At 42.1% G+C, this 16110-nt stretch overlaps 1 long non-coding RNA gene across 1 annotated transcript in view; it reads right to left on the bottom strand.

Moving 5' to 3' along the window:
• Positions 1-15819, bottom strand: part of LOC131830420 (uncharacterized) — a 32625-nt gene extending 16806 nt beyond the window's left edge. Inside the window, exons 1-3 of the long non-coding RNA XR_009353148.1 lie at positions 15598-15819; positions 14870-15139; positions 11647-11864 (exon numbers count right to left, since the gene is read on the bottom strand). This is a non-coding gene — a long non-coding RNA (uncharacterized LOC131830420). The remainder of the gene's footprint in view (positions 1-11646; positions 11865-14869; positions 15140-15597) is intronic.
• Between the last annotated feature and the right edge of the window lie 291 nt (positions 15820-16110).

The following is a 16110-nucleotide window of genomic DNA, read 5'->3' on the forward strand; positions in this document are numbered from 1 at the left end:
CGTCTCAGAAGCATATGAGTACATTTCCCATACTCTTGACAACATTGAATATAACCAGTGTTTTTAACATCTCTACTGATATAAAGAGTGAAAAACTAAATTAAAACATTTTATTCACATTTCTGTAATTGCTTAATGGAAGTTTAGTTTTTCATTTTTTATCAGCATTTGCATTTTTTAAAATAAATTACCTGAGGAGGTAAACTCTATCATAGCAAGGAATTGTGTTTGCTTGTTCATTTATGTTTCCAAGCACCCACAATAGTGCCTGGCAAAGAATAAGAGCTCAGTCAATATTTGTTGAATAAAGGAAAGTGCCGAACAATTTGAAAGAGCTCTTTATGGAAGGAAATAATATTTAGGATGGGTTTCAAATATTTTTCTGTTTATCATGTCCCTGTCAGTTTTATTTATTGTGTTCTCTGTTATGTAGAAATATTATTAAAATCAAATTAATCAGGGTGCCTGGGTGGCTCAGTTGTTAAGATTTCGCCTCAGGTCATAATCCCAGTGTCCTGGGATCAAGCCCGAAGTCGGCTCCCTGCATAGCGGGGAGTCTGCTTCTCCCTCTCCCGCTTACCCTGCTTGTGTTCTCTATCTCTGTTAAGTAAATAAATGAAAACTTCTTAAAAAATAAATTAAATAAATTAAAAAATAAAATCAAATTAATCAATGTTTTCCCTTTTTGTGTCAGGATATTACATACACCAAGACCCTGTGTGTGTGTGTGTGTGTTTGCGTGTTTGTACATACTTTTCTATTTTTTTTCTGTCTTTCCAAGATTTTATTTATTTGAGAGAGAGAGAGAATGCAAGCTTGAGCTGGTGAAAGGGCAAAGGGAGAGGGAGAAGCCGACTCCCCACTGAGTCTAATGTGGGGATGGATCCCGGGACTCTGGGATCATGACCTGAGCTGCTTAACTGACTGAGCCACAAAGGTGCCCCATATCTTTTTCTGTTTTTAAATCATGTGGACCTTTTTTTATTCTATAGCATATTTGATTTTTCTAGATAGGTAATTATCTTCTGCAAAAATTATCTTTTCCTCTCTACCAGTATTTATGCCTCTCATTTAATTTTCTTACCTTATTGTCTTCCTTTAAATTCCAGAAAAATGTTTAATAATAATGGTTACAGTAGGCATCCTCATTTTGTTTCCTGACTTGAAGGGAAATACTTCTTATTTTTATGCTATTATTTTCAAGATATTAATTTCAGGATGCTTACTTAAGTTAAAAAATTATTTCCCTTTAAGAGGATTTTTTAAAAATCAGGAATGGATTTTAGGTTCTATCAAATGTTTTTGACACCAATATATTTGATATTTTGCTCTTTGAGCACTAATATTTTTTCTTAGTCTGATAATATGATTAATTATATTATTAAAAATCCTAAGATTATATCCTTCTTATTTTTCTAAAATAAACCCACTTGGACATAGTATATTTTTATTTATTTTTTTATTTTTTTAAGATTCTATTTACTTATTTGACAGAGATCACAATCAGGCAGAGAGGCAGGCAGAGAGAGAAGCAGGCTCCCTGCTAGAAGCAGGCTCCCTGCTGAGCAGAGAGCCCGATTCAGGGCTGGATCCCAGGACCCTGGGATCATGACTGAGCTGAAGGCAGAGGCTTTAACCCACTGAGCCACCCAGGTGCCCCAGACATAGTATTTATTTTTTTAAATCCAGGTTTGATTTGCTAATATTTCATATAGGATTATGACATTTATATAGTTATACATTTAGTCTATAGTTGTCTCTTTTTGAGGTTCTTTTTTTTTTTAAGATTTTATTTATTAATTTGACAGAAATCACAAGTAGACGGAGAGGCAGCCAGAGAGAGAGAGAGAGGGAAGCAGGCTCTCTGCTGAGCAGAGAGCCCGATGCGGGACTCGATCCCAGGACCCTGAGATCATGACCTGAGCCCAAGGCAGCGGCTTAACCCACTGAGCCACCCAGGCGCCCCTCTTTTTGAGGTTCTAATATGTCAACTTTGGCATCAGGGTTACACAAGTTTTCTAAAATAAATTGTGAGGCTTTTATTTCTCTCCATTTTAATAATTTTAATAGCATAGGAACTATGTGTTCCCTAAAAATATGAAGAGGAGTGCCCAGGTGGCTTCGTCAGTTAAGCATCCAACTCTTGGTTTGGGCTCAGGTCATGATCACAGGGTCCTGGGATCAAGTGGAGCCTCCTAGGGGTCTGCCAAGCTCAGGGGGAAGTGTGCTCCTCTCCTTCTCCCTCTCTTTTACCCTCTCACTTTGCTCTTCTCCCTGCTTGAGTGCTGTCTTTCTCTCTAACATTAAATAAATAAAATGCTTTTTAAAAAAAGAGAAAATACAAAAGTGCTTGTCAATAAATTTTCCTGAATCCAGTACTTTAAAGGTAGGTCCTCAACAATGTTTTCTGTCTTTTCCTTGCTTTTCATTCTATGTAGACTCTCAACTTGTTTTATACAAACTTGACCATTTGTGTTTTCATTTCTTAAAAATGAATTTAATCAGCATTTTGAAATGTATCAACACAAAGATATAGATTGTATTTTCTTAAAAGTTTCCATAATCTCTTTTGTATCTTTGCCCAAACCCACTGCTTGATATTGATATTTTATATTGGATTTTTGAATCTAGGGGTTCTCTTTTTTCTCTGTTTTTGTTTTGATTATACTTGTGAGGAACCTGACAACATAACTGGTCCTATTGAAAGAATGGATTTTGAATGTAGTATCAGTTCTCTATTTTTCTAATTAATTAATTTTGCTTTAAACCTTATGCTACCTTCCTTCTGCTTCCCTTATATATCTCTCCCTTTCTGGACTGAGCTAAATACTTAGGTTATTTTTGTTGTTGTTGTTGTTGTTGTTTTTTAAATCAACTACTTCGGTGTGTCTGTATTAGTCAGTTTTTGCTAGGTTATGCTGCAGGAACAAATAATCTCCCAATCTCTTTAAACATCTTAGGGTTTATTCTCTTTCACATTACATGTCATTTGCATGCTGGCTACAGCTCTAGTCAAGGACTTCTTCATTCTGAGATGCAAGCTGAAGAAACCTCCCATCTGAGACACTTTCCTCGTGGCAGAAGGAGAGCAGTGGCTGAGGCACACATGGGCTCTTAAAGCTTCTGCATAGGTTACTCTCATTTACATTCTAAGGGCCCAGAAAAGTCAACTGATAGTGGTGGGGTACATAAGGTATCAAATCCTTATCGCAAGGAAGATAGCAAATAACTGTCCTAGACTTTGAAAGATAATACTCTTTATTTTGAGAGAGAGATAGAGAGAGAATACATGCATGTTAGTAGGGATGGGGGGGAGCAGAGGCAGAGGGAGCAGGTTCCATGCCCAATGTGGAGCCTGATGCGGGGTTCAATCTCACAACCCTGAGATCATGACCTGAGATCATGAGTCAGACACTCAACCAACTGAGCCACGCAGGCATCCATGAGAGGTAATATTCTACTGTTATTTTTCTAAGTAGTATGCAACTATGATTTCTGCTTCTTTTCAGAGTATCTCATAATGGTTTGCTGAGAAAACGAGTCCAGAGAGTCTTGTGACTACAGAATACAAAGACATCTGGCTCAGTTAGAGAAGTTAGAGAGAGCTTTCTGGTGGAGTGAATGGTGGCTGCTGACCTGACAGAGAAGAAACTGGGCAGTTTTAGGATTAAAGGTGGTTGAGGGGTTAGGTAGGGGTGAGGGGAAACTCCTTCAATTATCTGGTCAGATACCAGTCTCACAATTTTTTGCTGTGAATCCAAACTGTGTCTATGCACACTGTTAAAGTATAACCGTCAAAAAGTTAAAAACACAACTTCTGTGCAAATATAAAAGGAATATGTGTCAAAGATCTTCTTTGATTCATTAACGAGAAAATCCATAAGATGTTAAGACTATTTCAATGGAAAATTTGAAGAACAGAGCTATTTATAGACAGTCAAGAATGTCACATAAATTTGCTAATAGATGCAAAACTGGTTAATCCCTGAAAGAGCAATAAAATGCAATGTTTGGGACTATCTTTTCTATAGCCCCTGGATGAAATTCATTTGCTTTGCTGTGAACAAGAATCATTTGCATTATTATCAAGTTTTCCATGTATTAACGGCTACCCCTGTGGTTGGAAAGTAGCCTAATCAATAGAAAGCCAGTGAAAAGTGCACACCTTATAGGGGACGTTAGATAGTGGCCCAGCAAGCCACTGAAAAGACACACAGTAGTCTCTTTTGCTGATTTTCAGGTCTGAACAATTTTTTCTGATAATACCTTTTGATTGTGAAAAAAAATTTAATATTGATTTCCAACAAAGTCATTAACTCTATTGAATGGATCAAATATGTGTGAGCCCACTGCACCATCTTCAAACATGTATCCCCACCTCCCTGCCTAGACTCAGGTCAGGCCTAATATTCTCTACTGTGTGTCCCGCGAAGGTCATTTGGGTTTACTCTTACTATCAAGGGTAACACATTCAGCAAATTCTTAAGCTCTTGTCATCTCCCCAGCAGCCTTTTGTGGTCCTTTTAACGGTCTGCTGGGCTGAGCAGGAAGAGACAGGTTGCTCTGGGCAGTGTTCAACAGCACAGCTCTTTGTCTCTCGTTGTCAGCCAGCCCTGTCACTACATTGTTCTCCAGGCGGCATGCCTTTGATGGACTATCTACCCCTCATGTCTCAACACTCCGGGCAGCATTTGGAGAAACAGCAGCCCTGCGTTGTTCCTTCGGCTCCAGAATAATCCTATTATAATATGATGTGCTATCAACTCAGTTCCACATATTTGTTGAGAACACCATGAGGGAGTCCCAAAGATGTAAAGGCATGCTCCTGTTCTCAAAGACTGTCCCTCTCCAAAGCAGACAAGCCACATGCAAGAACAAACACAAAGGCCAGCTAGAAGAGTCCACAGGAAGGGCACAACAAATCCGTACTCCGCTACTTGCGCAATCGTGGACAAGGATTTCCCTTTTTTAACATCATTACCGAGGTATAATTTATTTACCATTACCCATTATAAATAAAGGTCTCGATGCAATTATTTTCAGTGAATTTACAGAACTGTGCAAACCTCATTTCAGTCTAATCTTAGAATATTTCCATCACCCCCCAGATGTTCCCTTAAAATCAATCCTCATTCTCGCCCCAGTCCCAGACAACCACCGACCTGTTTTCTATTTCTATAGATTTGCTTTTTCTAGAAATTTTATATACATGGAATCATACAATATCTGCTCATTTGAACATGACTTCTTTTACTTGGCATAACGTTTTTGAGCTCCATTCATGTTGTAGCATGTATTAATGTGTATTTATGCCTTCTGATTGCCTAATTGTATTCTGTTTTCTGGATTTCCATGTTTTGTTCATCCATTCATCAACTGATGGATATTCATAATAAGCTGATAGGCTTATTATGAATCATGCTTCCATGAACATTCACATATAAATCTTTGTGTAGACACAGGTTTCCATTTCTCTCGGGGAGGTGCCTGGGAGTAGATTTTTGCGACTTAAGTATCTGTTTGACTTTTCAAGAAACTACCAAACTCATCCAAAGTATTGGTAGCATTTTACACCCCCACCAACACTGCATGAAAGTTCCAATTTCTTCACATCCCCATCAATACCTGTTATTATCTGTCTTTTCAAATCTAACTCTCCCAGTAGTTGGGGGATACTATCTCACTGTGGTTTGATTTGCATTTTTCTAATGGCTAATGATGTTAAGCATATGTTCATGTGCTGAAAATCAAACACATATCTTCTTGGGCAAAATGTCTCTTCAAATAGGACCCATTTTTAATTGGGTCATTTATCTTCTTACTGTTGAGTTGTAAGAGTTGTTTACATACTCTAGATACAAATTCCATGTCAGATAGATGATGTGCAAATATTTTCTCCTAGTCTGTGGCATGTCTTCTCATTTTCTTAATGGACAAGTTATTTAAGCTACTGGAATCTAACTTCAGTTTCTGCAGATATTTGTGGTGATAGTAACTACCTATTCTCAGGATTGTTGAAAGGATTAAATGAGGTAAAATACATGAAAGATACTTAGCATGGGCTTTGGAACATATTAGGAGGCTTGCTGAATGTTTATAGATCAGTCTGAGTATAAAAAAGTGTGTAAAAAGTGCCAAATTGCAGGTAAACAATGAGTGCTTCTCTTGTTTGGGGAGGAAAGAAGTCAAGCTAGAGCTGAACGCTACCCAGCTTCACAGTGGGAATAAAACCTTGAGATGTGCTGCAGGATGAAAAAAAATCTGTACAGAGGAAAGTAGTCCAGGATAGGGAAGGGGCCAGCAGAGGCACAGAGACATGAGTAAGCAAAGCTTGTGAGGAAGGCAGAAGGGAAACCAATTTACTACAGACTGTGTTCTTCATACAGAGCCAAATATCATTAAGGCCTGGCATTATCAAGTTAGTATGTAAAGTAGGCATTTCGACCAGTTCTCTAACACTCAAGTTAAAAGACAAAACTGATTTTCTATTTTGAAAGGGGGAAATCAAAGATCAAAAATATTTTAGCTGATATAAAAATATGCCACCAATCCTGGAGAACACCACATATACATTACTCAGGGTGGGGACACTGTGGTGCCTCACAAGGCTAGGCAGTGGACAGGGCCCAAGAGAGAGCACCCAGGCCATCTGTCCTCGCTGGAGACTCCTGCGGACATGAGCCACCACACTGGCTTGACAAAACTGAGATCATGTTGTTGTGGAGTGGGCCACCAAACACAGATTGGAGAGCCTGGGCCGCTAGCTCAGGAAACCCCAGCTGTCATGAAAAGAGGGTAAACCCAAGATGTCAGGAAACAGTAACAGCTGATACCTGTTTGAGCTCACTACACACTGGGGACTGGGTCAAGTTTTTACATAAAGTATCTCATTTAAAGTCCCATTATTGTCCCCATTTTATAGGCAAGAAAACCAAGACTCAATGAGGTTAAGATATTTGATGGAGCTGGAGGCCTATCTTGGGCGGTCTGACCCAGGCCCTTGCTCCTAAGCACAGTCCTTACTGATTGTGTCCTCAGCAGGGATCATGTCTATGGCAGGAACTGCTGCCTAGTTCTCTCAGTATTGTAAGCCAGCACAGGGTCTGGTATATATGCAAGTCCCCAAGAGGTGTGTATGGCAGGAACCAAAGTCAAAGTGACCCTTCACATCACAGAACAAAGCTGACCACTGCACACATGAGGCCCCGATGAAGAACCCACAGGGAACATATCCACAGGGATTGAGGATCAGACACGAGATGGGCTGCTGCTCCTCTGTGGCTAATAGGAGTTAAGAGTTCTGAAGTTTGCAAATCATCTACCATCACCTACTTTTAAATAGCAATTAGGGCAGTTCCAGGCTTTTCCCTCTGTCAAAATAACTTGATTCTGTCACTTTATTTCACTGAACTTTGTGAAGCCAGTCCCATAATTGGTCCGCTGGGTCTTGTGCACGACCCTGCGTCCATCATAGCTGGGGATTCGACGGAGCAGCATCACAGCTGCAGCTGCCAGGGACAGGTTGGGAAACTGCTTCCCCAACCTGCGTCACCCCACACAGTATGGTGATTCAGGGGCACACAACATCAGCGTCTTGCTGGCTGCATCCCTTGCTGGCTGCCCATCCCATGGGCAAGAGACTTAACCTTTCTGGTCTCAATTTCATCCTCTTTAAAATGTAAATAATAACAGTTTCTACCCAAAGAAAAGCCATAGGGCTGCAGGGACATTTAAATAAAATGTGGCCTTTAAAGTCATAAGCATAGGACTTGACATTTAGAAAAGACTAAAATTTAAAAAAAAAAAATGTTGGTCTTATCATTTGGCTTTCCCAGGTGCTAGTTCCAAAGACCGTATCAGGTGGGAGTGTCTCTTCCCCAAATGTGTCACATCCTTCCTGTGCAATCCCAGGCTGGATACGCAGGACGCCAATAGGGCCGACTTGCAATTCTTATCCTATGCCCAGAAAGAATGGATGAACTCTCTGAAGATAAGGCATCCCTAATTCCCTTCCTTCCTCTGTAATTCTCCACCCCCTCTTTTTTTTTTCCTCCCTTTCAGGCTAGGAGACAAAGAATGAGTGTCCTGGCATCTTGCCAGAGGTAGCAGGAAGTTATGAATGAGGATTGCACAGGACAGTTGACTCTCTACAGAGATAGGCTCCAAATCAATCCTGAAGGCTGGGCAGTAACCACAGGAAACTTGGAGCCATGAGGCCACCACTTAACACTTACATATCTCTGTCTATCCTGGAGCCTTAGGCAAACAATAGCTTAATCCAGTAAAGGACTGGGGAAGTATTATTAGTCATGGACTATCTGAGATCAACCTTTGGGAACAGAATCTGGAATCAGGGACTCGGGTGGAACCAGAGTCCGTCCCTCTGTGAGTCTTTGAGGAATGTCACAGCAAATTTCCAACAACTGGTTAATGTCTACCAATGCTTAGCAAATTAGGCCTGTGTTGAAGTGTCAATGCTCAAGGGACTGATTTATTGAACAACCCTAATTAGGATCTTGTAACACATCAAAGGGGCATTAAAGAAAAAAGTGCTGGCTTCTGAGACTAAGGAGTACACAGAGGCATAGTTTGTCTCTTTGCCAGGCTCAACAAATGCCATTCTGATAGTGGGACAGCAGCTATCAATTAAATTAAAAACATTGACCCACCTGCTGGAGCAACCATATTGTAACCTCTTCCCCACTTCCACTGCTCCTTTGCTAGACTTTCACCTCTTTTAGGACCTTATTTGTATCATGATATGAAAAAACTACATATGGTAGGGTATGGGGTGGAGGGAAGGACGGGAGAAATAAGTAGATATTGAAAGATATTAAGGAATTATTGCAATAATTTTTAGAGGTGATAACGTACTATGGTTATGTTTGAAAGATAGTTCTCTGTAGAACTAAATACTGTAATGTGCATATAATAATATGAAATCTGGGATTTGCTTTAAAATATGCTGGTAGGAGAGCAAGTAAGAATATTTCTAAAACAAAATTGCCTAGGTGATGGATATATATGGTTTGCTACACTATTCTTCTGACTAATGTTTATGCTTGAAATTTTCCATAATAGAAAGAGAAAGTGCAGTACCAATTGGGGTACCAGGTACAGCCCCATGGCAACACATTTGCTATGATATTACTTGGTCCCATGAACAAAGCTCTGGAATTTTTACCACCAAGGAGGAGGCCCAACATGGACACATTAAGCCAGTTAAGTCATTGCAATCTGGGAACCTTTAAAAAATTAAAGTAGATCTAATTAATTATTCCAAACTGTTTGAGTCCATACCCATGAGGTCTTCTGTGGTTGACATGTTTAATGGGAATTTAAAATTTGATACTGTTGTTTTCTCTGCAATGACTTCTTAAAAATCAAGTATCATGGAGACCATGTCTTGATACTGTTCTACCAAAGGGAGAGAAAAATGAAAAATTGCCGAGTCTCATCTGTGTGTCAAACACTAGGTTTGCTATATCTCATTTTTTAAACAGAAGAGTCTGGTAAGGTAGATATTAATATTTTCATTTCAAGATGGGGAACTGAAGTTCACAGAAGGGGTGGTACATGGCTGAGCCAGGATTTGAACATTGGCCATCTGAGTATACATTGCTTCTTTTTTTCCCAATTTTTATTTAAATTCAATTACTCAACACATAGTACATCATTAGTTGCCGATGTAGAGTTCAGTAATTCATTGGCAGTTCAGTAATTCATCGGTTGCATAAAACACCCAGTGCTCATCCCATCACATATAATCTCTATTCTATATTTTCTTTAAGGATTCAACCCAGACTGATTTTTAGCCATCATTTAGGAATATGACAAACCTTTCTGATTTTAGGTATCAAATACAACCATTCTTTTCTTTTTCTCTCCCCCTTCCTTCCTTCCTTCCGTCCTTTCATTCATTCATTCATTCACTCATCTTTCAAAGTCTGTCCACAGTTACATGGCAGTTTGGGTTGCTGATGTAGAGGGCTAGGGATGTATGGGGTGGAAAGTAGGACACTGAGATTGGCCCGAGAAGCAGATTCAGGAGTACACAGAGAGCTGAGTCAATGACCAGAGATCAAACAAAGGCCTCACACCAGACAACCATCCAAACAAGAGGCCTCTCCGAAGAGCTGGGCAGGACCAGGTATGGGACTGCAGGATAGAGCTGGAGCCATCAGCCAGAAGAAGAGAATCACAAGAAGGAGAGTTGAGGAGGACTCAGACCTGGTATCCTGAGCCCGTCTGCACAGAATCACAGATGCCTCTGGGTATCAAATACCCAGAGGTCTGTCTGTTTGCGGTCTGTCTCAGACAAGCCCTGTTGTTCATGGCATCACCACTCACCTTTCTCTCTCTACGTGATGCCTACTGTGCACAATTTTCCTGAAATACACACATCTCTCTAGGTCATTTGGTGCTTCGTTCCCACAGAACTGGACAGATTTAAGTGTTAGGAGAAGCCTCAGACAGTGTGGAGTTCAGAGGTTTTATTTTATTTAATTTTTAAAAAATTTATTTCACAGACAAAGATCACAAGTGGGCAGAGAGGCAGGCAGAGAGAGAGGAAGGAAAGCAGGCTCCCTGCTGAACAGAGAGCCTGATGCGGGGCTCAATCCCAGGACCCCGGGATCACGACCTGAGCCGAAAGCAGAGGCTTTAACCCACTGAGCCACCCAGGCGCCCCAAGTTCAGAGGTTTTAAACACTTCTGAGGTATCTAGGCAGACACCTCAAATCAACCCATAGATCACAGGCCCAAAAAAGGTGGTCTTCTCTTTTTTTGCCCATTAATGTAAGCATTACCTAGAAGGTCTCTGTCTCTGCATGTGTCAGTAGGCTTTCAATTCCATCCAAGTCAACAGTTATTAAATGTCTACCTATGTTTTAAGCCTTTGAGCCCAGTGTGATTAGAATTTTAAACTGAGCCAGAGGACATGGCTAGAAATATGTTTCCCTCTCCCCTAAAACATGGACTTCTAAGAATCTGAATATAAGCTATCTCTGAAAGAATGCCTTGTGCATGCTGTCCCAAAAGTTCTAAAAGAGTTGATGAAAACTGTCAAAGCCAATGTTACAAACCATGACTTACCCAACGTATCATTGTCGAGGTTGGATGAACCAGACCTTCTAATTCTACTGGAGCAAATTTGGATAAAATAGTAAGACTCCAAAGTCACCATATGATAAATACCATCTGTGATTTATTGCATGCATTTGCTATTTTGGAGGACTTGGTACTCAGTAGGTACACAGTTAGAGTGAATACCTTCAGGTTACCCTGTTTTGTAAAGGATGAAAATAACATAGAAATTTGGGTGTTTCTTTCAAAAGTCATCTGGGTAGCAAAGCATCTTCTTCCAGGGGTGTGACTGTGGTCTGAGATTCTCTGAGGCCAGTCTCCTAGGAGTCCCAATTAAACCAGTAACCAAGGAGGAAATAGTTTGATATACACCCCCTAGTAACTTGAGTCTATGCGTGCAGGTGACCAGGAGCTTCAGGGAAAACTGGGGGGCTCCGATGCAGAGTGGAAGTCCTTAATCAGTAAGACTGAGAAGCTACTAAACCCCGCTGGCCTCCTTCCCATTGTTTCCTGCCTTCTCATCTGCACTCCATGCAGACAAAATCTTCGTGAGAAACTTACCTTCGGTAGTTGATCTCTTGCAGGTGGAACATCTAGAACATTTGGAAAGTTTAGCAGAACAGCCACTGGTGATCAATGCCTTCCCCTAGGGACTCTCCGTAGCCACCATAAGTCACTCTGTGAATCAGCCCTTCTGAAGTCGGCAGGCTCTTTGTGAAGGAGAGAGAGCTCTTCTCAGGAACTCAACCCTATGCTCTCAACACACAGTCAGGACCTGCCTAGACAATAGGATCAGAAAAGTCAGGACCAATTTTAGCAACAATGCTGAGATACTATAATCCTATTCCACAGCTTCAAAATGTCACCATCATGGATGTGGAGCGAGTGGCCAAAATGTTAACATTCAGGACCCTAAACTCATTTCTATGGACTTTCTTCCACCCCTCAGACCTCCCAGAATCACCCTCTCCTTGCCAGATGACAGCAGAAATACAGAAGACACAGTGTCCAGCTACTGTAGGCAGGGCCTCTGCTCAACTAAATGCCATCTCCTCTGTCCCTCATCACTCCCTGGGAAACAAGCAGCAAGATATTGCACTCCCCATCTTACAGACAAGGAAACTGAGGCACAAAGAGGTAATATTATTTTGTCCAGATTCCTTCAGCTAGTAGTTAATAGAGCTGAGACCACCTCCTTGGTCTTCTGACACCTGGACCTTTGTTCTTTCCATTACCCATCAAAGCGACAGAAATGCAGGTCCTCACTGTAATGTGTTGTTACTCTGCTTTCATCTTCTGAAAGGGATGCCTACTAATACACGGCCAAGTAGCGGCAATACAAGGCTGTTCTCCCACCAGAAGGTCCTCTGCTAATAATGTCCATTCTTTTCCCCAAGTCCCTCTTCACTCTGCCCCCCTCCTTCCTCTACTTCCCATCCCTCCCCACCACCAGCCTTGGGCTGCCTTCTCCTGGCAGATGTGGGGTTCCCGCCATTTCCTGGGGCCCTCAGGAGGGGAGCATCCTGGGGGATTGTCACCTCTGGCATATCTGTCAAAGGGAGAGAAATGGGGAAATCATGAGAAAAGGGAAGGTGTGGGAAGAGCAGCTATCGTGTCTCTCCGATCCCTGGAAGAGAGAGTGAGATTTCCAGCTTCTACAAACCACTGGGCTGTGCAAGAAGGCCTCTTCTACATACACTTTGCAGGGATGACTTAAGTAAGTCTTGACGACTCTCTTTCCCTGGAGACTAGACTAAAAGTATTGTTTAGAAATCTAATATATGGTTTATTTACTCAATTTGTGCTGAGCTCCACAGTTCCTTCAGGCCAGCCTCACTAGCCCATTACTCTATTAATGCTCCATTACTGAAATTAGTGCTGTAATTGGAGGGGGAAGGGCCGAGGAAGGGGGCACTCCTTAAAGGCACAGGTCTCATTTAATCACATCACAGGCAGAGGCACGGAACTGCAGTGGGGGCCACCTGAACTCCTGAGCTAAAGTGACACCTTAGCAGCGAGGTGGCAGGAAATGGCCAGCGGCACCTGGTCCCCGCCAGTGAGCACATAGCACCTGCATGAAGCCCAGTGCGGGTAGAGGGAACCCAGGTCGCAGCCCACCCTGGGGTAGCTCTGCCAAACATGATGTTTTAGACCTCATTTCATCCTCACTTCAGCAAGTCCCAAACACACTGGCTCGGCCCCCTGATCCCACCCCTGATCCCCCACTCTCAGCAGGTGTTATGACATAGGCCATTTTTCTTAAGCTTCCTTGGCTTCCCACCTCTTTACTTCAATATGCCTCTGGCATCTCACTCCTTTTTGCTTCTCCTTGCTCAAAGCGAGCCCCCTCCCAAGCACCTCCCACACACCATCCTCTGTACCTTCAGTCTGGGCCGTGCCCACTTCCTCTAAGAACCATTCCTGAAATCTTCCATTCTTGTTCTACCTTTCTGTGCCTTCTCTCCTCCATTGCTGACTTACCTGTCTTCAACAAAGTAAAATATAATGAGCCACGCCTTAAATATCGGCCATCACTTCCTCTCATCAATACGTTTCTCGTGAGGGGAGCCCATGCTCCTTGTCTCGCAGTCCTCACCTTCCACTCACTACTCCGTACTCTGAGATCTCAGTTGCACCCTCTCCCATCTACAAAGATGGCTTTCTTTAAAGGTCACCAGTTGTCCAATCCAAAAGACATTCCTCAATTGTCATCCACCATGGGACATCTCTGTAGCATCTGGAATTGCCAAACATCCACTTTCTGGAATGAATTTTCCCTCTAGCACCTGTGAATAATGGTTTCTCCAAATTCTTCTGTTCTTTCTGACAGAACATTCTCTTCCCACAGATGTAATACTTGACATTTTTTTTAAAGAGTCACAGGTTGTTTTGAGAAATTAATACACATACACACATACACACTCATTCAGGGGTCCTATGAAGTCTGGAAATGCCAGGTTAACCACCTCTGCTCTTTCTTGGTGATCTAGACAATTCCTTTTTTAAAGTTACATATTTGAACAATTCGCAAACCTAAGCCTCCAACTTCAGTGTCTTTACCAATTCCATACTTATATTTTCGGCTGCCTAATAGACACCCCACAGGAACCTCAAACACATCTTCCCTTCATATCCTGCTTTTCTCTTGCCCATCTCTGTGAGTGGCCGGTACCATCTCTGTGGTTATGCAGACTGGAAAATTTGGGGTCATCATTTCTCTAGTCTGCCATCCTCTTCCCTGAAGCCAGAATGTGGAGACTGCCTGGGTCACACAGACAAGGGCAACACCCCAGGGGGTGACAGAGCCCTCAAGCTGGGAACCTGAGTCTGGAAACAACCAACCAGAGCACTACTCCCCTGACCACTCAGACCACTCCCCTCACAACTGTTGCATGAGACACAAGTAAGCTTTTACACCCTTTAAGTCACTGCATTTTGAGGAAACTTAGCCTTGACTCTAAATAAACGTATTGCTTCCCCCTCAAAACCGAAATCCCACTCACACAGAACCCTTCACCATGTCCAAATATAGCATGCCTTTCTGTATCTGTGTTCCAAGATTCAAGCTAATGTCTCTTCCTGGAAGGCTCTTCCTCACTTTCTCCACCAGGTGAGCCCCACTCATCCTTTGAGACCCAGCTCAAGGCCATCTGCTCTATGCAGCCTCCAGTGTGTTGGCCTCCCACCCCCAAGAATTTAGTAGTATATACCTTGTTAAAGCCCTTCTCTTGTTTTTAACATTTAGGAATGCTTTTGTCTACTAATAACAAAAAATGTAACTCACTGTGGCTCACACTGAAGGAAGTTTATTTCCTTAATAGGCAGGTGACAGATGGCAGGTGACAGATGACAGTCAGGTGACAGATGGCCCCAGGTTTGCCTTGGTGGTTCAATGTCATCAAAGACCCAAGTCCCAGTGTCTCTACTTCGTCATCCACAGTTGTCCAGAGCTATTATCCAAGTCACAGCATGGCTTCTCCAATTTTAAGCAGCACATAATTACACAACAATATTCCAAGAAAGAAGAATGAATGAATAAACAAACGATTTTAACCTTATAATGACTTTTGTCAGGGATAAATATACTTTTCAGATGTCCAGAAGACCTCTCCTGAAATCTCACTGGCCAGAACAGTCTGGCCTCTACTGAAAGACCTCTCCTGAAATCTCACTGGCCAGAACAGCCATATCCATTCCTAGGGCTGGTCCCTTATGAAAAGGGGATCAGAATTGCTCTGATTGACTCAGACCCATCCTAACTGATCCACCCCATGGCAGAGCAGGTTAAATGGGAATACAACTGGCGTTCCATTCACAAGAAAAAAGGGGAGAATGGCTGTTCATTTATGCATGTAGGCAGCTAATTATGGCTGCCATGTTATAGTGTAATAATTTACCAGTTTATCTGTCTGACTGGGAGTTCCTTAAAGGAAGAGAGACTATCTGTTTCACCTTGGAGCCATCTGTGTCTCTCACCAAAAAAAGGTGTTTAAAGACGGTTTCAAAGGATACATGAAGAAGCCCCAGTCTTCGGATTCTTTTCCTGATTCCCAGGTTTAGCATTCTTGTCAGAGCCAAAAGTTGACTTGATGGCCTCTGTCAGAGGAGAAAGCTGAGGAGATTCATTGTCACTTCAAACTTCATGTGAAACTTAAACAACCAACTAACACTCACCATTCCCAAGAAGCCCAGATTATTTTAAGGGTATGCTGGGGAAATACTATTAGTGTCTCACATCCCTCTACCCTTATATGCTGCTGTTGAAGCCAGAGACAAAAGTGCTAAAATATAGCTGAAAAGGCTGGTCTCAGGGCATTTCTGGCCAAGTCAAAGTTGGAAGGATGAGAAATCCCACAAGATTGTTCTTGTAAATCTTGAGGCTATGTCTTGGACAGACTCAAGGTTTATGGGGAAGTGGCTGCCCTTCAGGGTACTCTCTGGATCAGGGGAGAGCTCTGACTCACACCTTTTCTGGGCAGAGTGACATCCTCTGCTGCCAGGGAGAAGCTTCTGTTAATGATTTTG

Source organism: Mustela lutreola, chromosome 4 (assembly GCF_030435805.1).
Source record: "Mustela lutreola isolate mMusLut2 chromosome 4, mMusLut2.pri, whole genome shotgun sequence".
NCBI lineage: Eukaryota > Metazoa > Chordata > Mammalia > Carnivora > Mustelidae > Mustela > Mustela lutreola.